The 27,607-nt window shown below is 27.3% G+C and overlaps 1 protein-coding gene across 5 annotated transcripts in view; it reads right to left on the bottom strand.

Annotated features, from left to right (window-relative positions):
- LOC148234833 (homeotic protein antennapedia-like) overlaps positions 1–27,607 on the bottom strand; it is a 340,898-nt gene that overhangs the window by 58,785 nt on the left and 254,506 nt on the right. The window contains exon 1 of one of the 5 annotated variants that reach the window (XM_088186079.1): positions 17,600–17,969. The exons of the other annotated variants lie outside the window; for them this stretch is intronic. The gene's annotated coding sequence lies outside the window, so the exon portion shown is untranslated. Of the gene's footprint in view, positions 1–17,599; positions 17,970–27,607 lie in introns of those variants that run through there. 5 annotated transcript variants of the gene reach the window in all.

Genomic DNA, 27,607 nt, shown 5'->3' with positions numbered 1-27,607 from the left:
GTATATATATACAGAAAAAACTCGCATCTAATTAAATCTATCAGGTGAGAGTCACTAGAAAACACTTGTCGAAACGTTTCTGGAACACATCTGACCCGTTCTCGCGATAAATCATTCCATTTGGGAAATCGGCTGCCCACGCCTTGTACCCGCGGAACATTTTCAATAATGTCGACATTGATCACTATCGAAAACAATTTGTTTTTAGAGATCTCGGATAACTCCCATAATCGACATAGTTAATTTTGGATGGAAGAAAAAATATTAATAAGATAGGTAATAAATAAGGTATGACTAATTGAAGTGCGATAATTTTTGATTTTCATCACTAATACTAAATAAATGGTTGCGAATGACTGATTTCGCCTCGCTAATCGTCTCCTGGGAATGTGGCAAGACTCCATTTATATGTAGAGCAATTTTCGAACAAGAAACCGACTCAAACGGATACGTGTGGCATATATGGCATGTTTGCCATATTTTCGTCGTGTATGGCTTGTGTATTAATTGCAGAAAAAGCGAATCTCTGCGATGATGTCTCAATAAGACCGGTCAATGCATAGCGTCACATAAAATATGACTGGGTAAAAAATAAATTAATAAATATATAGACGCGGTTGAAAACCGTTATTGCTACGGATCGTCAATCTGAGACGTTTAAATTGTGAAGAATATATTTTGAAGAATTTTAAAATCAGTAAAATATGAATAAAAATATATAATTGAGGTAAAATTTAAGAACTATTGTTTATTGACTTTAAAAAACTTAATATTAGAATGATACAAATAAAAAATATATTTGCAGTAAATATTAAAAATAAATTAGTGTAATTAATAAATATAGTTATACATATATAAATGAATATTTATGTACACATGTTAGTTGGAATATGATTATTTTTATAGTTAATTACACTAATTAGTTACTTTCGCACTGTTCTGGAAAAAGATAAATATATAAAATTACATGCTTTTCTCTTTAGGTCTCATTTTTATAGTAAATGTTTATTATATTTTTCAACTTTTGGTGAAAGCAATCGTTTGATCAACATTTTTCCTTTGACAAATATTAAAAAATAATTTTAATTACATTTTTATGATGTGTATTTTTAAGCAATTTAATGCTGTGTTTTGAGTTTAAGATTATAATGATATATTTTTTAAGTAGAAAAAGTGATTAGTTTTGATATAAATGCTTAGTATTTTTTACAGTGAAATCTTATTAAAATATTGACGTAATCAGTTAATTTATATGAAGATTGAATTATTAGTTAAGTTTTATATAAGCACATGTTCTTTCTAATAACAATACATTATTATTAATAATTATAAACTTTTGTAAAAATTACACAATAGTTCTAATATGTATTAATTTTAGCTATTGTTGATTTATATTATTTACTTTTTGGAAATATCACTCTTTTTCAAACATTTTTGCCTTGAAAATATATTCAATAATCATCTAAAATTATTTTTTTGCTATTGATTATAATAGATTATGATATATACTTTTTATATAAATAATATAAAGCTGAGTTTTGGGTTCTAAATTTAATTATATATATTTGAAGTAGAAAAACTAGTTTGTTCCATTTAAAATATTTTTTTTTTTGATAACAGCAAAATAAATGTAAAATCAATTGTATTTCAACATTTTTACTTTGATTTCATATTTAACAATAATAAAGTTGAATATAAGTTATATAAGCTGAATTCTGGGTTGTAGATTATATTGATATTTAAATTAGAAAAAGTATTTTTTTTATACAAATGTTCTAGATAATTTATTGACGTTAGTTCTTTGATATGATTTATGTATGTTTTTATTGCATCTCACTGTTATAATTAAAATATTGCATACCTTTTTAACATAAATATTTAATTATTTCTTATTGATTCTTTTAACACATGTAGTTTTTTGTTGACTACGTAATAAATTATAAAACAGCAAAAAATATGATAGTTTTGAAATCAATGTAAATTAAATTTTGGCAAAAAAAATAAATAATATATGTAGTAATGTGTCATAATATTTTGTTTTGTATTTTGTAACACATTATAATAATATAGAACCGAAAACTATTTTTTTAATTAATGTAACACAAACCAAGCTTAAAATTAGGGTGGCATTTTTTATTTCATGATAATATATATTTATCTTCAAGCAATACACTAACAAAATTCGTTTCTCTGAAGGCTATAGTTCTAAAGGTTAATTATATAAAAACTGCATTGTACTTAAACTATGCCAGATAAATATGGAAAATTAATCAAAAGTCGTGAAATAATTTTATAGTCGATTACCTCAAACTATACATTTGTTGAGTTCGCCCTTAATATTTTTAACGTGTAATATATAAAATGTATGATTATATGCATTATATTTTAAGGCAAATATCTATCTTAAAAAATGAAAAAAATATATAAATTGTCGTCTATATTATATTATAAACCACCACGAAGATTATTATCTATTTTGCAATCATTGCATGCTAGTATGCTTGTGTAATAAAGCGTTATACTGCTTCTTTGCTTACGATTGGTGCTTTTAACTTTAAACTCCACCTCTTTATATAATAGTAAAATGGCAAATTTTATTCACTAGTTGCTGTGCAAAATATTTCCAAGTATAAGGAGCTGAACGAAATATTGAACAATATTTACGATTAAGATAAGAGCGACATCGATCATTCAAATGTTAATATTTGATTTAAGAAAAAAATAAAGTTATATTTGTACAATTGCAAGGTATATGAGTCAATATAAAATATTTGTACGGAGAAATTTCAAATTTTGCAACGCAATAATATGGAAATTAAAGTAAATCGATTTTATTTATAAGTAGATGTTTTTTTATGTTGTTTTTGCCATTGCGTGTTCTTTTAATGTTAACGTTCTCAATGTTTTGCCTTGTGTGAAACATTGACATTGTTTTAACAGATGTCCGTTGGCAATCAAAATTCTTCAATTACTAAAGCACGCATGAAAAATGTTATTTAACATTTTCACGTAACAAACGTGATCGTCCTCAATTAGGAACTATTGTTTTCCAATCGATACTTTTTTGTATTGCAAAAATTGCATGTTCATCAAATATTATGTTAACTGTAAGTACTCGATCGAGTAAAAATACCTCTTTTACGTCTGTGTAATTAACATAATCATGAATATGTACTCAATAATTATTATTTATTTTAATAGTCATCGAACAAATTTATTTTTAAAAAACCTCGACTTAAATAAGTTTTAATATTTGTTTTAAAAAGCATGAACCTTATCAAAAGCACTTATTGTAATTTTGTAAATATTGGATAAATAAAGATGATTCAATATTTGATATGAAAAACAATAGGAAAACACGTGTCTTATTTTAGAACTTATACAAATATTCTTATGTACACACCTATAGGTGGAATATAGGTGTTTGTTACCCAGGCGTATGTTTTTGTCATAAATTAAACGAGCTCGCACACACACTTAAACACATATCTAGAGATACGTCCTGTTTTTCATTCTTCAGTGCAGCAAAAGAAAACAGAAAAAATGAGCTGTGAGCATGTGGATGAAGATGTAGTGAACACAAGTGGTTCAAAAGCAGCTGTGCAAAGCAAGCGAGAGTCTGTCTGCTCATTTACAACAGAAAACCAAAATGTGGGTAGGTTGTCGTCAACAAGTGTGACATAGAGGAAAATTACGAAATTCTAATGTACTAATTTATGATAAATTGTTGGATGGTTAAATATTTGAAGAGTACTAAACCTATAATAAAAATTATCGAAACACAGTAAAAAAAAATGTTTTTGATAGAACGAAAAATTGATTAGGAAATACAGAATTAATATATACACACCTTCGTAATATATTATATTAGAACAAGATTTTTATTTTTGCGACAAAGATAAGATTTATAAAATACTTAAATTCATGAGGTATGTTTCAATTTGGCCTCATTTTCTTAACACATTTGCTTTGACAACATACTTAAAAATATTTTGTGGTGAAAAATAGGCAGTATAGTGATTTAAAAACTAATTAAAGTGTGATTGGTATAAATTACTATAAATTGTATCATTATTAATATCGTTTTTAAAAACGAATGATTTTGGAAATCTAAGCATTTTTTTATGTAAATCATATGTATCTATGTGGCAAAAATAAATATCTTACAGTAATATTAAGTAAATATTATATTATAATTCCAATCGATCATCACAGATTCGGTTTTCCTAGATTTTCCTAATACCACATATGAATATTGTTTTTTTAAATCCAGCTAGGCCGTACATATTAAATATAAAAAAAAAAACTTTAATATACTACTTCAACTGATAGAGAAAATCATAAATGAAAAAAAAATATTGAAATAAGAATTGAATAAAATAATTTTATCTTGAAGATCTTGAATAAAATAATTTTATTATGTACTAAAATTATTTAATAATATATTTACTTTATAATATATAAGTATAAATATTTTAACAGACATAAAGATTTCACCGGGTTTTTTTCACAACACATTTTCACCGGTAGTTAAACATATATTTCTATTAGCAAAAATATAATTTAACAGAAACCTAATAAAATTTCTAAAACAAAAATATATAGTCAAGCTGGGTTGGGTTAATTAATTTAGGTTGGGATTGGGTTTGAACAGAAAATAGACGTATCGCAACTGTCAAATTGAGTTTCATAGAATTTTCAGAGCAGCATTTAATTTCATTAGCACCTAGATAATGTACCTATTTTTCTATAATTTTTTTGATATGTAATTATAATGTAACTTATTTTTTTATTTACAATAACTCATATATCTTATATTGTAAACTATTTTTATAATAATGTTATCTATAAATATTTTTATAATATTATCTAACATATAATAATAATTAATAAATAATTATTCTTATTTAGTGAAGTATCATTTATGCAATAAATTAAAGTGTCATTCGCAAAGAGATGTATTTAACATTTTTTTATATTATTATTATATAATATAATCAACAATAGTCTTAATTTGGTACCCCTATGGTACACCGTGAGATATTATTTTCTCTTTGGAGTAAGCATAATTTATCTTAATATTTTGCTTTCTGTTTTTTAAATAATTATCAAACCATTTAAACCATTATTTACATATAATCTAATTATACATATAATCTCTAATTTCTTAACTATTGTTTCGAAAGCTCTCTTAAAATCCAAGAAAACTGCTCCAATGATTTTGATAGTATCATTGGCTATCAATCAAGCTTTTACTAAGTAAGAAAAATAAAACTTTTGTAAAAGAAAAAATAACTACCACCATAAAAATCATTCATTTTTTATATACCAATACTAGTGAAAATACAACTTCTCCAAACAAATATACACTCACTCAAAGTTTACATGATTTTATTGCGAAAAATCATTTGGGAAACAGGATCCTTTTCAATAGTACAATTGATGACGAAATTTACGTAAAAAACTACAAATGTTTTAGAAAACTATTGAGAGATCACTACGTAATAAAATAAAAACTTTTGCAGTGGATTAAAAGTGATTTTAATAATGATTTTTATACGGAAAATTTTATATTTTACACATGAAAAATTCATAATTTTCTTCCAATGTGAAAACTTCTCCGAAAAATATATACTCACTGTAACGTATTCAAGATTTTTTGCGAAAAATTATTTGGGAAATTGGATCATTTTTAATAGTATAATTGACAAAGAAATTTACGTAAAAAAACTATAAGTGTATTAGAAAACTAATTAAACATCACTACGTAATAAAATCAAAAGTTTTGTGGTAGATAAAAAGCGATTTTGTTAATGATTTTTATACAAAATTTTTACATATTACACACGAAAAATTCATAATTTTCTTCCAATGTGAAAATATTACTTCGAAAAATAAATATTCACTGTAACGTTTAACGTCCTTTTCAATAATATAATTGACAAATAAATTCACGTAAAAAACTACCAATGTTTTAAAAGACTAATGAAAGGGCACTATGTTTTAAAATCAAAACTTTTATGGTAGACAAAAAGCGATTTTTGTAATGAATTTTATACAGAAAATTTTACATTTACTACATGAAAAATCCATATTTTTTTCAAAGCCAAAAATATTAGTTTTTGTAAAAAAAAACATCATTAAAATAAAAAAAAAATTAATGTGAAAATCCTAAAATTTATTTTAGATTTAACAAATAAGTATTATGTGAATTTAATTTATGTATAAAAAAATACTTAAAATATATTATAATCAATTATACAATAAAAATTTAAAATATTTTTTTAATAATTCATCAAAGCAAAATGATGAATTTTGACACAAAATCTGAAAGAAAAAACTTGATAGTAGTGTTAATTATATAATATATAGGCTACTTTTAAATGCGCCACTCTATATTTATTATATAAATTATGATGTTATACTATTTATTTTTTCTGTCTGAAAAATTAATATAAATTTATAAATGTGTATTAAAAATTTCTGTAATTTACAAATCGCATACCATGTAATTATTCAATCAAGAAAAATTATCCGAGCCTTCTTATTTTTTCTTCTGGCGTAACAGCGTCTCGTTCCAAAATTAAACAATTATGGTCACACCGCTCGCTGCACATCCGAGAGCACACACAGCTCATGGGATATAATTTACGTGGGTAAATAAAGCGCGGCCACCGCATTGTGCATCCATCAGATAAGGCCTATATTCGCATTGCAAAGTTTTTTTCTCCACACTCAGACCGTGTGGAGGAACTAATTTGTACGACCCGTCTCGTCTTATCGTGAAAATTAATATATTAGCCGAAACCGGTTCCGAGAATTCGCACGGGGCTCGGAATCGCGCCAGGGACGGATCGTTCGATTGACATATACATATGATAATCATAATACCCTTTCTGTAAACATCGATACACCTAAACAACCAATTGAAAACGAAATATATCAACATTCATTCAATACAATCGTTTAAACATTTGAACCATGATTTTAAATGTGTTCATAATACACAATGATCACAATGCTTTATTGAATAATTCGATATGTATCGATCCTCAAAGTCACATAATATAAATCATCCTTAATAACAGTTACAAATAAAAAGACATAGAAGTAGGAAATAAATTTTATAATATTGCCTATAATATTTAAAATGCGATATAAAAAACTTGTTCATTTCTTACTACGCATAACATTTAATGTAAATATTAATTCAATGTCGCTAATAAAATGTATATGTATGCATTTTTTACGTGTTGTATATATTATTACATCCGTCTCGTAGCATTTATAATTACTGCAGTTGATATTATCTTATCTTTATATATGTTAATAACTTGAAATAAAAATGAGACATGTGTATATTATAATTGAAAAGCATGTAAGTGGCGCATATATACAATTTACATGCATACATCACTCGATAGATTTTTTAATATATTTAATCTCAATCGTGAATCTGTTACTGACCATTTGTTGATTAAAACCATATGCACGTATGGAAGAAGTGTAAAAGTAGAATATAAAGTATTTTTTTTACGAGTGAAAATCGAAGGTCGTCTATACGTTAGGTCATGGGAATCGTTAGAATTCACTTAAGAATACATGTATATTTGAGATAATTAAATACATAGATTTTTTATATATGAACATAAAAAATAACGTTTAATTAGAAAATTCTCATATATGTATGTATATGAATGTACATGCTTCAGTCTTTGTTTTTTTTTATTATTATTTATTTTCTTAGAACAAAAAGTTCAAAGATCGCTTTATCAAAGCTAAGTCATCTCCACGGTTCCTCCTACCAATTTTTTATTACCACCACACAATTTGTATTTTCCCACCGATTCTCTATCACCATTTCGCGCAACCAAATATTATGAGGCGAGATTAATATTCTCTTCTTATATTTGTTTCTACGAAAGTGTACCGCTCGAGTTCTATTGTAACAAATAGGAGAGCGTGCGTGATTTTCTATTTTTTTTTTCTTTTAGAGCTGTTATCTCAATCCACCAATCTCCGACTGCCCACGTAGCGCCTGAGAGGAACTAAAAACCACTAAAAATTGGACCACACAAAGGCGGCCAAATCAAAGTTGGTCGCGGAAACGTTTTGCCAGTTTACTCCGGAGATTCCAGATAAACCGTAATATAATAATTTATAATGCACGGTCATGTCATGAAATATGGATGGCACGTCTCGGTAATCGTCCGGAGAAGATTGTTCGACGTTTGTGCTGTACGATAAATTGTTCAGACGGTGATTTTGTACGGTGGTGTAACGGACGAAAAAGCTTGAGAAACAATGGAAATTTTTGTATGGGATTTTTTTCAGAATATGCTGCATATAATGAATGAGCAAATAGAGCTTTTGATTAGTGGTCAGAATATATGTAGGTCATTACAAAATATGATATTTTTCAAAAGCTAATAGTTATTTTACAAATATTTGTGTTCAAAATAACAAAAAAATATTTTGGACATTTTAGATCATTTTATAATTTGTAAGAGCAATCGAACCATTTTTTTTATAAAAAAAAATAGATTTCAATATAAGTACAAGTATATGTGATGCGTATGTTAGTTTTTAGCCATATTGGACGCCTAGTTTGTGTTACACATTTCTTCACACTTGGCGATTTCCTAATTTCAAATTATGGAACTTAGAATTTGCATTAAATTTTGCAATAAAATAGTGCTAACGTGAAAGAATGTTTTTGATAAGGTTGCTATGTCAAAATAAAAAGTTAATGAATAGTATAATCGATTCTAAGAAGTTGAAGATAATAACAGAGATCAATCACAAATGAAAATGTACAAAAATAAAGATCTTTTTTTTAGTATCATAATGAATTTTTAACAAAAATAAATTTATAAGCAATTGTTAAATTAATTCGCTTACGACCCAGAATTACTACAACGCGTCACAACAGATTAAAAGTTGAAGTGTTTTAACCCTTTGAGTAGTATCGCCGTACATGTACGGTGGTTGATATTTCACTGTTTTAAGGTACCCCAGATAGTTATATATTCACATATATAACTGAAGAAATAATAAATAAAAATCTTATTATTTAAATACAATATTTTTTTTAATGTAAATGTTTTTTATAGAAAATCATACCAAATAGCACGAAATAAATTAACATAACCAAAAATATTTTATATTATATTAAGAGCCTTTGAATTTAATTAAAAAATTAACAAAAGCCGAATTTTGTATAAAAAAATATGTATAATAAATTAACGAAATTTAATAATGAACAGGTGTTGAAAAAAATTATTAAAAAATACTAATACAGAAAAGTAGTATAATAAATCAAATCATTAAAACTTTGAGAATCACTGATTTTTTTATAGCTTACTCTAAATTCACTATAAAATTATAATAAAAAAATAACAGTAGAAATAATTATGTAAAAATACGTAAAATTAACTCACAAAAATAATGTATAAATCAACTCATTATTCATAGGGTTAAATGAAAGCGCATTGAAGAGCCAAGAAAAAAAAAGCACGACAAGTTCGATCAAATGACAATGTTCTCTTTAACGTTTTCTTCTATTATAACAATATACTTTGCGATGATGAATTATATACAGTAAGTTGTATGCTTTACAGTTTCACGCCGTATGCATGAGAAAATCTGAGGAAATGCACCAGAATTTTGTGATTTTTTACCACGATAAGGCACCGGTTCACATTTTACTACTAATTCCTGATTTTTGAATAAAAAATAACTGTTTTTCACCAGATATAACCCCCTGTGATTCCTCTCTGTTCTCTCAGATTATTAGGATATTGAAAGTACGATAATTGACGACCATAGATGAGATTAAGGCAAAATCGCTAAAGACTACACTAAACATTTCATTCAGAAAATATTTTGCTTATAAAAAGCTAAAAGTATAATATCCGATGGTGACGATATTTATATTAAAGAATAATAAAGTAGTTTTTGATAAAATTTTAATTGTTTCATGACTGAGTTTAGATTTTTGATCTTGGCTCTACTCATTTCCATCCCTTGTATATATTGTCTGTTTCCTAAAATAGTACTGCGATTATCACCTGCGACAGCCCAGGTAGGAGGTCGGACCTGGCCTCAGTCCGCGCAGTGTACTGACAAGGTAAGGGTTGTAGTTGCTAATGAGCAAAAAGTTTTCATTTTTATATTCACTTTTACAGATTTCTAAAACATGTATTTCTTAAAAAACAGATTCGAACTTACAAAATAAGTTAGCAAATAACTTAACATAATATTTTTCCAATTATATAATTAGTAATTAACTTTTTCTCCGCTTTTAAATTTTTAAGCCGTTTTCAAGTAATGCGAATGTGATGAAATAGTTTAAAAATGGCTAGTGAATATTAAGTCTTAGGATCTTCAATTATTTAACAGTATTTTTAGATTTTTGTAGTATTTATACAAAAAAATATTAACATACATAAATAGTTTAAACAAATAGCTTAGTAATAACTGATTTGGCAAAATTTTGATAAATCAAACTCCTCTCTACAACATACATACCATTAAAACCTAACAATTTATAAAAAAAAATTGATGTAAAAGTCATAAACAAGCAAAATGGTTCTTCTTCTAATATATACAATAATTTCACACAGTTATAAGTTATTATACAAATAAAAAAATACAAAGCAAAAAGATTTATATTTTTTTTTTAATTATTCCGGCAATCTAATATTCATAAATTTAATCATAGAAATCCCATTTTGTATTTAATGACTTATTACAGCATAATCGTTAGTAAATCATAAATATGGAGCAAAAATAAAATTAACAAATAACCATTTCATCAATTTCTAATTACCAGCAAACAAATTTAATTGGGACAAATTGGTGATAAATTCCAATTTCTTATGAATCTAATGATAAAAATTTAATTAATCGCCGTCAAAAAATCGATTTTTAATCACTAAAGCGGACCCCCTAGAGCCGAGTAATAAATACATTTTTTCTATACACAACGACGACTCGATACAGACCAAATAACCGTTAATTGAATTTTAAAAGGCAAATCCATGCATAAAATTTGATTAATATTACCCACAAACCACTATATGAAGCATAGATGGCAATTATAAGATAATTGAATCAAATGCGGGATTTTAAACGTGTACAAATTAAATACTGATACGAACCATGAACGTATAATTCATCCGCTCGGTTCCAAATAGTTAAACGATGATCTGATTTGATCTAGGCACTAACGGAAAGATCGAGTTTTTTGTTAACTTTAATATGTATTATTTATTACGAGTATCATAGTGAAATTTAATATTTAAAAAATAGGTCGCAAAGAAGCATGGATGTAGGAAAAAAATGGTTTATAATTCTCGAACACGTAACCCAGATGTTGGATGGTGTTAAATTGGATAATTATATGGCTGGAGTACAGTTCTTGGTTATTGACAAACGATTTTGGAAATCGTACAACAGTGATAGTGGAGATAAAAAATGATAATCGCACAAACGGACGCTCAATCGGCTCTTTTGAAGCCGAAAATCCGGTTATTTTTTTAATCGAGACTTACATATTTTTTATTAATATGATTTAAAACACTCGTAAACATCTCATTTTTTTATTTTAGGTTTATAAAATATATGGTAGATATAGGTGATTTTTTTAAAAATAATTTATAACACTTTCCGGTCAACTTTTATAAGCAAGGAAAATTTAACAAATTAATCGAATTGCTCATTTCTTTTATATATTCATAAATTTAATTAATTATCTATATGCATATATACATAAAAATAAAAAATACTTATTCTCATTTATGTTTTATTATTCAATATTAAAAATCGAATGCGTCACTTTTGGACCGTGACGTGAAACTTTTACTTTGTTTTACGCTCTGTGGCGTATGTTTTCTGAAAATCGATAGGTTTTATTTTTATAAACAATATTAGAAATTTACTTTTTTTAACACACTATTTAATAAGTGATGCGTTTAAAAGTAGCCTCACAGGTAAACTATTTAAAAAATGTGTAATTATGAAGAATGTTTCGTATCGTATTTTTTAATCGTAGTCCTTGAAACGCGACCCACTTTTGGGAAGTTCTGGCCTCGTGCGCTTTTCAAACACGCGCGGTATCTCTAGCTCTCTTCAGTTTTGTTTCGGAGCCTGCGGAGATTTTAGTATCCGTCAAAGTTTTACCCGTTACTTTTGGACAGGTTGAATTTCGTAATTTGAAATTTGCGTTTTGAGACGAGAGAACAAAGTTTGTCTGGGATCGAGACGGTAAACACCATTGGCGTCACGTGACGGCGGCCTATTTCGCCGATACGATAAATCATGCGCGCTCACGTAGCAATAAATTAAACCTGCTACGATGATGATATGAAAAAATAACTATTCATCAAGTTAATAGTAGTTGAAAACTCGTGTGAGATCCCTATAACGAAATTTAATTGGTGGTTTTATGAACTGATTAGTCCTTTGTACAAATAAAAAATGTGTACAATATAATTAAATATTTATTACAAATTATTTTATAAATATTTAACCTTTCTAGCCTTTAAAATATATTTAACAAAATAACATATTTGATTACTTAAATAGCACTTAGCCTAATTAATAGTTTATTTTCTATAAAATATGAATTAATCATTATTTTATTACTAATCATATAATGTATAAATTAATTTGTATATAAAATCAATGATGACATTTTAGAGCTACTGTTAAATACAGCGTTTAATATTTATTATAGTATTAGACTCTTGAATAATGATTACATTTTTATTTAGATAAAATATCTATGTTAAAACTTCAAACTTAATTTTTATTCGTGTATAAATTAAAAAAAAAACAATTTATAATAGCGTATTAATCATTTAATAGATATAAATAAAGTTAGTCGAGCTTGTTAGCTATATTCATATATAGGTGAAATATTTTTGTCAGTTTTAGTAAATATTACTATTGCAATTATTGTAAAGAAGTTTATAAATACTTGTTATAAATAAATTATACGGTTAAAATAGTTTTAAATATTCAGATTAATTTTAAATGTTTATTATAATTACTAATAATAAATTACTTTGTATATTTATCATAATATAAAGGTATTTATTATCTATTTAATTTATTAGTACGTTTCTTAAATTAATTATAAAGCACTAAAGTACTACATATTAGATAAAATTTAAGAAATTGTTTAATTGGCTTTAAAATGTTAAAAATATTTTTTTACCATAGCATTATTTGCAATGTAGTAATTAAATCTGTATTTTTTTAATAAATGGTTAGTTATTACGCACTATTTTTTATAATGAATGTTATGATTTTAAATTATATGGTAGTTATAATTTGACTTGATGGTAATGTTTTAGTATATAACTATTTCATTATGCTTCGTAAAATCAACTACAAAATTTTAGTATGTAAAAATATGGTGTAATAATAGGAATTCAAGTATAAATGTAATTACAGAATAAATTAGTTTCAGTATTGTCGCTATTACCATTTAAATAAGTAGAGCTTTAATGAACATTTATAATTATTAACTGAACATACATATTAATATTATTACTGAACATTTAATTCGTAGCTTTAATATATTAATAGTTAGGGTTTAACGTTGATATTCAATTTTCTATTGATTTTTACAGCATAAAAATAATGAAAAATTATGGACTTTTTTAGTTACGATATTATTTGCACTGAAAATATTAGTACAGTATTTAAGAATAAGCAAATATATTATCTAGATCTATTAAAAATATGAATTTTATTATATTATATTATTTTATTAGACATTCTAATTTTTCACTGTATATTAGCTTTAATTTTAGCAGTACTAAAGTTGATATCTAATATAATTTTTATAGAGCAAAAATGATGAAAGATTACGTTGACTATTTTACTTAAGATATATTTAAATTAAAAATAAAAACCATGATAATTTAGTATTGTATTTAAAAATAAGTAAAAATGTTAACCAGCTCTATTAATTTTCCCCGGTAGAATTGCTTTAACTTTAGCATTACTAACGTTAATATCTAACATAATTTCTAATTTTTTCTAATAACTTTTATAGCACAAATATAAAAAAAAAATACAGGGTTTTCTTAGTTATGATATTATTTGAAAATAAATAGAAAATATTAATTTTAACATATCATCTTATTTTATTAGACATCTCAGTTTTAACATTACCAAAGTTGATATCTAATATAATTTCTGGTTTTTCTGTTAATTTTTATAGCACAAAAAGGATGAAAAATACACGAATATTTTTAATAATAGGGATATTATTTGAACTGAAAATAATAGGTACAATAACTTAGCATTGTATTAAAAATAAAATATATTGTCCAAATCTATTAAAAATATTATTTTTCATTGTAAAATTGCTTTTAATTAACTATTCACATGGATATCCTAATAACAGCAATTGAAGCCTTACAAGTCAAATATGAACATTTTTGTTAGCATTATTAAAATCTTACAAAATTATATTTTTATGTATGCTAAAAATGTCCTACATCTTTTTGGAAAATATAGCGACTTTATGAATATATTTAAATAAAATATTTCTAAAATTTTTTTTTTTTTTTTGTGAAAAACTATTTATTATGCCATCAAAATAGAATATATATTTTATACATGTGAGTGAACAAATATACTAATATTTAACAAGGAAAAAAATACAAACATAGGAGCTGACACCGGCGACTTTACGGCATTCAAACGGTTAAAAAACTTTTTTAGTTGCGATATTATTTTAACTGAAAAACATGATTATTCAGTAATGTCATTAAAAAACGTATTTATTTCATTGTATATTCTAATTTTTTTTAGTGGTATTATAAAATGATTTTATCCACCTTTTCGTATATCATTTTTTTAATATCTGTTCTTAGAGTTGTCATCTGCATACTCTTTTTTGCTCGGTTTTATATAATATTCATATATTAAATTGCATTTCTGTATAAAGACTATATTTATTATTATTTTAATAAATCACCATGTAAATTTTCAATAAAATATCGTTTTAGTATTTAGTGGAAATGCCAAATTTATAAATATTCAAATATGCGATTTGCATTGCTCAATGAAACCCAAGTTAAATTTGTCGATTCGAAAAATGCGCCACGGCGCACCGCTACTGGGCATCAGCTGTTGCCATAGTACGCGAGGAACGTACGCAGCTTCGCATTCACGAATACCCGAGATGCTAGAGCGAGATAAAAGAGAAAGGAAAGAACTCTGGTTTTATCAACGAAGATTAGATTGAGACAGCCTTGATACACATGCCCGGGGTTTCTTCGAAAAGCACGTTTTTTCAATGTGTTCAAGGTCGTCTAATTTTTTTCCATCGTATAATTATTGCACGAAGCATGAAGAGGGAAAATCGGACTTCAAAAGGATTGATTGTGAGTCCGATATAATTATACGGTTAGGAAAGGTTATTGATTAGCGCGATTTTCGCCCACGCGGTTCTGCGAAATTCGACGTTGATGAAGAATTGAGAAATTCTTCAGAATCGAATCATCTATATAATTTGAAGCGATGTGGTACGAAAAAAAAAATATGTGGTATAAACATAATACAAAAAGAAGGGTAAGATTTTGCATTGATAATGGTCGTTCACGAGCGTGTCCAATACCGATCAAAATAATTATTATTAGATCACGATTACTTCAATTTTCAACTAGATTTTTTATCGATATAAAAATATAATATTGAATTATATTTTTTTTATAATTTAGTACGCATCACTAACCTACACATATTTAAAAAAAACTCTTTTCTACGTCAATGGCGGTTATAAAAATTGATGCCGCATAGAAAAGGGCAAACTACCTGAACAGCCGTATATAAATTAAGGGCTGATATAATGAAGAAATTAATCAAGCGCCGATATCCGACGTGACAGCGGTCACCTGCCTTCAGCGGTCGCGAAGGGGTTAAACCCTCAAGACGCCTCGTCCTCATTCGCATACGCAACTGGTACAAATCGTATACAATCGAAGAGCGAATCGCATTTTAATCCCAATTAGTAACGCTTTTTATCAAAGAATATCCCCTCACCGCCGAGTGATAGCTCAATATGAATTATGTATCACACACGTACATATTCTATTAAAATAATAACGTTAAATAACGTTGGATAAACACAAGAACGATTTTGTAATAGATTCGTATTTTATAATCTTCATCATTGTCAAGATCCTTGTAGGATACAAGAGAGGCGCAGGACCCGTTGCGCATATAAATAAGCCGGCGAATGAAGACGTATCCTTTTGTAGGTGGGCTTTTATCGTCGTTGATAAATTTAATGTAATCGTTTATTCAACTGTTACAACAAAAAAGGATAGTGTTCTTTACATGAACACGCAATGAGCATCGCGGTAATTATACCAAATTACGCTAATTGGTTATGTGTACGAAATAAATAGATAAAAAAAACCGCGGTGACATATAGAGATAACCCTTTCGGTCTTAGGATAGTTTTTTTTAATTGACTGTCAAAAAGAACGTCACACGTTAATCACGCGTCACTTTATGAATGAATTTGCAACATAAACATTGATAATAAAAAAAACATGCGGATGGTGTCATAATTTTGTTATAAATAATGTTAAATAATTAAAAAATTTGTGAAACTTTTGTAACTAGATATAAATTCATATAATAATTTTTACTGCACTAAACTAAAATAATAAAATAGTCCTATCAACAACAAAGTAAAATTCCTCTATTGGTCCATGATATTTCAATATATACATTTTTATTTTCACATAAAATTAAACCTCATTTCAAATTTAAAAACTTCAACAAGATCAGTCAAAGTCATTGATATAATGTTAATATATCTACACAGCTGAATATAATAGATTGTATTTAAAAGATCTATTATAATAAATATTAAATAAGAAATGTTCTATTATATTATATATTCAAAACAAGATTCATTTTGACAAATTATATTTATACAGTTGATTAGAATAAATTGAAATAAGAATATGTTTTATTTAAAATAGTAATGAATTAATCTGTATATTTAACTAAAGCACGCTTTATTTGTAGATAGGATTTTGTGCTAATAACCCATCGATTATAAAACAGTTTATTAGTTTATAACATTTTATAACCTAAAAAATGATTAGCACATTGTACAAAAAAAAATTGTCACTGTAAACATTTAAACGCAACTTTGACAAAGAAAAACACACCAATTTGCGTTTGCAAGTCACCGTGTGTGACACACGTAGACCGCGTTGGTATTTATACCGAAATAATAATTTAAATTTATCGACGAAAAACAAACATATACATTGCATAGACTAAACATAAATAATAATAATAATTATATTCGGCACGCGTTTGAAATTAAAATGTTTCGTGAACTATAATATAATAATAATAATAATAATTCAACAAAAACAAACATATGCAACACGCGTTTGAAATTAAAATATATCAATGTTGGATTGAAATTTAAATATCTAATAATATTAGTACTAATGAATTTGTTTTGAATTGTCGTTCATAACAAACATACACGTAGACATTCATAACAAACATATTCGTAGCATTGTTGTCATTGGAAATGTGCGTTTACCGTTTACGGCGTAGGCGATGAAGGCACACGTTTCCATCTGTCGTCCTGCGTCAACTACACTCGGCTCACTAGTCTTTGCGCGCAAAATGAAAAGGAACTCAGAACTGAAGAACTGATTCACTGACAGACAGATTCACTGTTGGGTCACTTCGGTGGTCACACGCGTCCCGCTTCATGGCAGGGCGCATGGGGCGCCGGTGCGGGTCCGGCGCCCGGTCATGTGCGCTCGCGTCTGTCACCCGGCGCGCCCGTCATAGCTTGCCGAGCGCCAATCACACACTCAGCCAATGGCGCGCCGCGAGCCGACCATGCGACCCGGCCTTCGTCTACCCGTCTACTCGACTATTTTCGACGCGCACGCTGCTTGCCTGCTGCTTGCTGTACAAGCTGACGTGCGGTCGACGCGCGGCGGTGCTTCCGCGATTAAAGAAGGAGGGGGGATTTTCCTGACTAGCGATAGAGAGAACATTTCGATCAAATACTGACGCAAGAAACCCTTAAAACTGTTTAGCGCCGGGAGACGCATATACGCGTCATTATTCGTTAATACTAAAAATGAGATGACTATATTTGGATTATATCCATATACTTCGCAAGACAAGACACATACACACAAACGATACTATTGTCATCAGGCCTTTATATTGTGGTGAAAGGTATAATTTATCAGAATATATACATATATTAGTTATTATTTATTTTTAAAAAAGCTTTAGTGTAGAAATCAAAATATTACCCACATAATTAAAGCAGAATTACTTGAAGTAAAAATACTATGTAATTATAACTAATCTAAGAATTATTAACTACAATATGCGTATATTAACACAATATTTTAAATAAGCAAAAAATCTATAATTAATGTCAGTTTTATTAAAACTACAATATGGTTGTCAAAAAAATTAATATTCTCAAATTTGCAACTTTTTAGAAAGATGCGTATCGGTAAAACAATAAAATATATACAAATTTTGTGACGGATTGTTCGGTGACAATATGTTCTTATGTTCCAGATTCGATTATTTTCGCTTTAACAAAATACTAAAAATACATTTTTTTATTAGAATATATTTTAATACGTTATACTGCAATATATGTTTTTTAAATATGAGTCTTTTGATTTAGAAAAAAAGTTGTAAAGGGTATAAGATAATAAAAACATCTTTGTTTTATTTAAATTTTGATTGTGATAGCTTATATACATAATACCCCATGGTATTCTTTTAAAGTAGTAGAAAAAAAATAGTAGTACGAAAAGGATTGTATTTACTGTATAAAAATCTTTACAAAAATTGCTCGATAAATCCATAATTAAATGTAGTCGACTTTTTTCGCCTACGTGTGGCGTGTAGTTATTTTAATTTTTCAACTGGTATTCAAAAATTGCCACAAAGATAAATTATAATAAAAAAAATACATTATTTCAATAAATTTCAGTATAAAGATACACCTCAATAATTTATTGACAAATTTTTCACTAGTTTAGAAACACTTTTTTACGATAAAAAAAATCATTATCAGTTATTATTCAAAAACTTGTAAAGTTGTAATATATATATTAGCGAAACATTTTTTTAAAAACCACAAAAAAATATTTAAATAAATTTAAGAATAAAGGTACGCCTCAACAATTATATTTTGCAAATATTCACTGTTTTTGTAATTATGTCTATTTTTAATAATTTATTTGTGATAGTAAATAATAAAAAAAATATAAAGATTTAATCAATTATTTTTGTAAATAATCATAAGTTATAATATTTTTTATAAAACAGTTTAAAATTTGAAAAATGAAATATAACCTAACATTATTTTTTTAGAATTTCTATAAATTCGTAAGTTATGTTTGCGCAACAATATGCGGATTATAGTTTAAGAATCAGAAAATAAATTAAATTATGAAGATAAAATCACATGAAATATTTTTTTTTAATTAGTTTTGAAGTTTTTAAAGATATTTTTGCTATAGTAATACGCAGCTCATAGTTTAAGAATAATAAAAGATTTTAATTATGAACTCTCTCAATATTTTTTTTTCAAAACTTTCATTATTTTGGAAGTTATGAAAAAAAAAATTGCGACAGAAATGCATAGTTTATGTAGCATCAAAAAAAGAATTCAACAAAATAAATAAAGTAGTAAATATAAGTTTTATACTAATTTGAATTTTGAAAAAAAAAGATTCTCACAACTTAATTATTTTTCATTGTTTGTTAAAACTATTTTTTTAGAATTTATCAAATATTTTTGTGACAGCTGTTTGTGAGAATAAAGCTTAAAAATAATTTATTTAATTGTTTTAAAATATAAAATATAAAACTAATAAATAATTATTTTATCGTTTTTAATTCCCTCTAAATGAAAAAATATAACTATAGATACTTTGAGAATCATCAAAAAATATTTTATTAAAATAAATGAAATAATATAGATTTGTATTGGACGAAAATTTTAAACTATATTTTACATATAACCTAATACTTTTTAATAACTATAAATAAAATTAAGAATAATAATTACTACCGAAAATTATAGTTTTATTTAAATAAGGCAACACAAATTGCGTAAAAAATTAACAACGCAATTTTTTTTCAAGAAAATTCATAAAGAAAATATTTATATATTACACCGAAAATTAACAGTTTTTAATAAATACATAAAATAATAGCGTAAGAGTCAAAAATTAAATAAATATTAAAAAATATTGATCTGATATGAATAAAAAGTAGTTGATAATTTACTGAAATCATCCATATATTTTTCTGCGAATTATGTCCCACCCATGTATATAAAGTAATTTAAAATTATGGATAGATAAAAAGTTGTTCTATAAGTATAGATGAATTCTACAATATCTTTTTATTTTTAATCTTCCATTGTAACCTGAAAGGCGTAAACTCAATGCGCTAAAACAAGGTAAATCTGTGCCAACTGGCTTTGTCAATCAGACATAATGAACACCTACAAGTAAGTATTAACCACCAATCTTTTCAGTCTGGGAATTAGTAACATACATACATAAATGTATATAAAAAGTTATAAAATATGATTTGTATTTTTAATTAATAATTAATAGATGTAATTTAGCAGCTATGATTGTGTTTTAATAATAGCGTATTTTTATAAATACAAATTGGAGTCAGCTATCGTGGCTCGAACCCGCGAACCTGGGCTACAAGTCTTACGGACTACGCTATCCCGACCTTGATATTATATATTATATGATATAAATCTATGCTTATTTAAAACTTATTTTCTATTTTATTATTTAATATGTTTTATAGGTACATACGTATTTATGTTGATTGTTCCATAAGTTACACACAGTATATTAATATGCATTCTCACCTGAAACAAGAATACAAAATATTTTATTAATGTATTTTAAATAAATAAATAAGATTTATCAAAGTTGACTAAATCACTACTACACGTGCTTTAGAGCGAAAATAGAACTCATGCATTTATTGTGACGTGACGTTGTCCAGTGTATGTTTTGTCTGAAAACATCACACGACGCTTGCACTCATCCACAAAGTTTATTTTAGACGTTATTCCTTTGTGTGTAATTAAATCTATTCATGATTAAAAAAATCAATAGATTTTTTATGTTTACTTACATAGGGCGAGAGAGCGCCCTTTGTCAAAAATTAAAATGTACTATTTAATATGCGCGAAAGGCCAATAGTTGTAGTCCTACCTATTATAATCGCCAGGACCCTCCGTATTGAAGCACAAGTCAACAAATTGCATCAAAGTTTTTTATGGACGCTACGAAAGGAATATAAACCGTTTGTAGCCAAGGAATTAGATCTATATTCGCCTGTCGCATTAAACTATTTCCACTTGCCCAGATGAAAATGAATCATACTCGTGCACGATGAATATTAAAACGAAGGGCTATTATAATCATTATAATAGAGCCGTCGTTATTTATGGCCACTGTGGGATTCTTAAACTTCGCCATTTTGTATTTATTATACGCCATAATAACACAACACAATATGTGTTTTATTAATATAAATTAATAAATTACCAATTTTCGATGCGTGCACGTCAGCGATCGAAAAACTTTTTTTTCGGGTGCAATTTAAACTTGGGCAATATGTTGGCAAACCACCGTTACGCACGCATGTCAAAGTTTTCCAATCGCTGCGCCCCCATTGATTTTTGGTGACCCGTTTTTCTTTTGGATTTTTTCCACGGCGCTCTCCCAAGATTAATGACCCCGGATTAAGATCGCAGCCTCTGAGAGAATTTGACTGAGATCTTCTAATTCTGAGCAGTTTTACGTAACGCTCAGATAAATTATATATTCGGTATGTCCAAAAACTATGGAGATCCGCTTGTGATTTATTTACGGGATGTTTTCGAAGCTATTCGTCCAAATATGCGCTCTTTAACACGTTTAGGAATTTATCTGAAAGCGCTTGAGATGAATTATAGATGGCTTAAGTATTGTAGAATATTAACAGAGACAACCTACTAATAAATATATTAAATAAAATATTCCAATTAACAATTAAGATATTATTTTTAATAAACTATTATATTTCGCAATTGAAAAAATGTACATTTAAATAAAAATTAAAAGTATGATTAATTAAATTAAGTTGCGTCAATGTCAAATGTATATTACTCTAATTAAAATTACATTATTTAATGATAATGGATTATCTCATGCTGATATTCCCAATATAAACGTGCGTTATAATTATGCTAAAATTTATTTATGTATGTAATTAGATGTTATAATGAAAATATGATAATCTCTCTAAATACGAGGTTCGTGCATATGTGCGAGATGTAAAAACTGTCACGTTATAATATATATTTTTTGCGCAATATACATTTTGAAAAGCTTCCGCCATGATTTATGTGCTGAAACTTGATTTTTCACAGAAGGGGGTGAACCGTGACGCAGTCCACCCTTTCATAAAGGGTGAGTGTCTGCTGTCCACAGAATGAAATGCAAGCTCAAAATATATTACACAAACATAATATGCATATTCTTTTAAAAAACTCTATGGAATTTCGCTCAACCGTGTCTAAAACACTGAATGAAAATTAACAACTCAATTCTAACACTGTTAACAAAATTAAACAGAAATGTCGGCAAGTATAAAATAGATCCTAGGTCAGGTAAAAAAGTATTATATTAATATTAATAATAATAATAATTAAAGGCAGGTAAGGAGGTCTCAGGTATCCGTACATGTTTTTTATGTTCCAAATATGGTGGATGTGTGAGGGATGTTGCCACATGGCGAGTTTTTATCTAAACGCCCCCGCCACATCGAAATTTATTGTTTTTTTGGAAAGGTAACATAATAATTAGAAATAATTAAAATGTTCCCCGAGTATATTATAGCACAAAATATACCTGGGTATGGTTACAAAGGATATGCGACCGCCCACATCTGCTCACCGCCATATTTTAACGTTAAATTAAAACGTGTGACGTATGTATAACATGGATGAAGTTGTACGTTTTTTTTTGGAACATTATTATAATCGAAAATTTTGTAATTCGGCAGTTAGAGTGGAAGTTCACGTCTGACGGGAGGAAATGAGCTTCTCAAAAGCTTCTCTCTTTGTATGTGTATGTGTGTACGTATGTATGGAGAATGGGAGGGTAAGCATTGCGAAACGGAATGGAAATGAACTTTGGTGGGGTGGGGGTTGGTTGAATCAATTACTTCAACTGCGATGACTTTTCAATTAGAAATCACGACTGTGGAAATAATTTGACTGGATCTGAGCGCAAATGCAGCTACCGATCAGTGGGTAGAGTTGAGGGAAAGGGGAGGGGAGGTGTTAGTTGGAAGCCATCGAAGAATGAGTTAATGCATATAATGTTCACGATATCAATTTATAAATTCTAATATCAATTGATTCTAAAATACGTAGAAAGCATATATCATTCAGTACAATTACAGATCATTAACACTTTGATTGCCAAGCCTTTAAAAATGAATATATTATAATCGATATTGCATAAAAAAAATATTTTCGGAAAAAGCATTATAGTAATTTGCCTCTAAAACTCATTAAAAATTATCTGATGTTTTCTTTAATGATGACATCAAATCCAGAATTTTTTGCTACAGCAGCTAATGCGGATATATCGCATTTTGTCAATTAAAGGGTTAACTGTTAATATTTATTTTTTAATCGTATAATTTATAGTTAAATAAAATTTGCTATATTTACGTATATCAATTTACAAAATGATAAATCAAGAGCTTATGAAATTTGTATTTTTACCTTTAAAATGAAACGTGTTTGTGTATTTTTTGTCTACATAATTTATATATGGATTTGTCAACAAAATTAGATATTAGTGAATTTAATTATAGTGTTCTTGGTATTTTTTAATACATACAAGATATTTTTTATTAGCTGAATTTGATATTTTCTATTAGTCATTATTAGATTTTTTTAATATCCAATATTTAATTAAGTATTACAATATCGATCCACGAGATTAGGAAAATCTAGGTAAATCTAACCTGTGATGTTCGGAATTATAATGTTATAGTAATTACTAATCCGTGACACGATAGCAAATAAAAAATAAGCGAGATTTGAACATAGGTCTTTCAGGTCAATGGTCAGCGACTTATACCACTCGTCTTTCGTGCTGGTATGATTATAGTAGGGTTCAATGATATTGAAAATTATTATATTTTTATTAGAAATATGTGTTATATATTATTTGAATAGCCTTATGTTTAACGACTTTTGATAATGAATTTCTCCTGCTGAATATTAGTCTTTGGGCCGCAATTGCAGCGAGCTATTTTTAGTACTGAATTTCGCTATATGTTTATTAAATTTAGTAAATCTTCGTTAGATGCTATCAAGATTCTTTTTTAAATATCAAGGAAAAAGTTAATATAAATCAACATAAAAAACCTATAAATTAAAAAGTGAAAACATATTTTATAGTCATTGTGCTTAAAGGCTCAAAAAATAAGCTCATATGTTTAAGATTTACTGTTGTATTTTATCAATCATATTTTTGTATTACGCATTTACTAAAAGCTTAAAAGAAGTTTTATTAAATAAAGAAATAGAATTCTAAAAAATGTTAAATAAACATATAAAAATACAATCGTTGAGAGCAATTTATTAATTTTCGAAAATACGAACTGCCATTTTGTATTATTGCGATTCAAAGATGAATATTTTTTGTATGATTACCAACTCTGCTATTTTCTATATTATTTTTAATTAACACTTTACCGACCGGCAGTTTCACTACCAGACTTACGCTAAATACCGGCACTTTTTCGCAAAACTTCGCGAATTTTACTTTTTTTATTTAAATTTATGTATCTTTTGATACGGTCCGAATATTTCGTTGAATTTTTCTAGACATGTTATAAATGTATCAATGCATCAATTCAAGTTATTATTAGATGGTTCTCAACATGTGGTTCGCCGTAAATAAAAAATAATTATTACTTTTCCTTATTATTAGATTTTTAAAATGATTATCTTGATTTTAAAATTATAAAAACGAAGAACCTAGAAATTTTAATAAAAATAATATAAATTGAGTAAACCAGCAGTTTTCAAACTTTTTTAAATTTGTAAAAACTTTTTTCAAGCAAACTTTTCTTTTGTATTGTGACATTTTTACTAATACGAGTTTACTGATATATAATTCATTTGCAATAAAATATTCACTAACCGTTGTAATTCACTTCATCGTAATGTGAAATTTTCCAGGCACATACACAGATAATTTACATTGTCTTTCACGTGTAAATCACTTTTCACAATAACTAGTTATATAATGAAAGTTTAAAGTGTCTCGATTTTTTACCGTTTTTCGCAATTGCAACAATATTACCCCATATCGTTTATATTTGGTTTCAAATAAGAGTAATTTTGCATTTTTCAGATATTCTGGTAAAACCCGATTCTTCCTTATGGTACCACAGATTCTATTTTTTTCATATATATTTTTTTTGCTATTTCAACACTGTTATAAAAATCGTCCATATAAAGATGATGCCATTTGTATTTATTGTCTGATGTTAGATGTGATATTGAATCTTGTATCGAAATTCCAGGTCCTGAATATATTTTAAATTTCGATATGTATCCTGACACTAATTCACATACCATTCCTTATCACTATACCGTACTTTGTGAGCTTACTGGGGTTGTATACGTGAAAATTTATTCTTCCACACCATGGGATCATACCCTCATCCAGAGATATGTTTTGGCTTGGTTTGTACATATTTTTTAATCTTTCGGAGAAATAATCAATTATTTTTTGTACTTTGAACAGTAATCCTACATTATCAGGAACATTTTCATTATTGGAAAAACGCAGGTAACGTAATATTTGATAAAACCTATTTCTACTCATGGTTTTTGTAAATATCAAGGTTCCTATTAGTGGATTTATTGTCTAATACAGGTGTAATGAGCCTTTTTTTACCAGGCCCATTAGCAGCACACGAAAACCAGATGCACTTCACACGATAGTATAACTTAAACTTAATTCTTATCCATAAATTTTTATGTGTATCGTGCTAATAATTCAAAAATAATAACTCGAAAAAATTCCCACTTTCTATAATAATGTGTCACTGAGATTCGGTATTTCCAGTAAGCCAGTATTATCTGACGGGAGATAATATTTACTCACAAAAAATATGTTGGAATTTCCTTATAACAGGATAGAAAAAAAAACAATAGAATCTTACTAATCTGACAATCTTGAGATTCTCAGTAATCCAATACTATCTAATGGTTAATGATATGATAATTTTTTAGTGTCTTGTACTTTTTATATATGTACATCGTATTTTTTAATTTTATATAATTTTACTTTATTTCTAAATAAACCCATTAACCCAATAAATTATTTTTAAATATACATATTTATATGTTTGTGTATAAAATATCATATTTTTTCTTTTTTTACACCGTCCGAAAAAAAAGTGTGCTGGAAAAAAGTTTTTAGAAATTTGAAAAAGTTTGAGAACCGCTGGTTAACTCAATTTAAATTATTTTTATTTAAATTCCTAGATTACTTGCTTTTATAATTTTAAAATCATCAATCAATTTTAAAATCTAATAATAAGGAAATGTAATAATTAATTTCTATTTCCGGCGAACCACATGTTGAGAACCACTTAATAATGGCTTGAATTGATGCATTGTTACATTTATAACATGTCTAGAAAAATTTGTTAAAATATTCGGACCACATCAAAAGATAAATAAGTTTGTCTGGTAGTGAAACTGCCTGATGAAAGAAATATAAAATATATTTATAAAACCTTCGCATTTGTCTAAATATAATTAAAAAAAAAAAAAATTAAAATAAAATGAAAATTCATACATTTATTTAGTCATCTCTTAAAAAAAAGCAAATAAAACACTAAACATATATTTTTAATTTGACATGGAAACGAAAACATACACAGGACGCCAATTGGCGTCTGCGGTGTTTAACTTTCGGCACACTCAGGACGCCAATTGGCGTGAGCGGTAGGTAAAGTGTTAAAAAAGAACGTTTATAATAATTATTATGTATAATGACATTCATATTTTTATACCCTATGTGCATTTAAAAGTAGCCCTTTCTATAATTTATTTTAATATAATTTTTCAGATTATTTATTTCAACATATTTTGCGAATCTTATCTAAAATATCAAAAATGACTCACGTGCATGCCGCGTACCGTCTCTGGGTCGACGACATACAAATGGCGCATCATTTCGAAAAGTACAAAACGTCGAGGGAAAAGAAGAAAAAAATCGGATAATGCCCCCCTAGTTTCTTTTGTTGGACGCTGAAATGCCACGTCTGAGCTTTTTTTATTCCTTCAGAACACGGGGAGGAAATTGGCCAATCAGTTTGCGTCAAAAAAATAACAGCCTGCCACAATTCAAGCCGATTTTTTCTTATGTGATACAGATGCCAGGTAAGAAGAGCGACACCCAGAACATTCTTGGTAGAAAAAAAAACACACACA

This window comes from Plectrocnemia conspersa, unplaced genomic scaffold (genome assembly GCF_051122295.1).
Source record: "Plectrocnemia conspersa isolate PC_06_02 unplaced genomic scaffold, ASM5112229v1 ptg000005l, whole genome shotgun sequence".
Classification (NCBI taxonomy): Eukaryota; Metazoa; Arthropoda; class Insecta; order Trichoptera; family Polycentropodidae; genus Plectrocnemia; species Plectrocnemia conspersa.
Note: the sequence above shows the minus strand (reverse complement) of the source record. Positions and strands in the feature narration are given on the sequence as shown.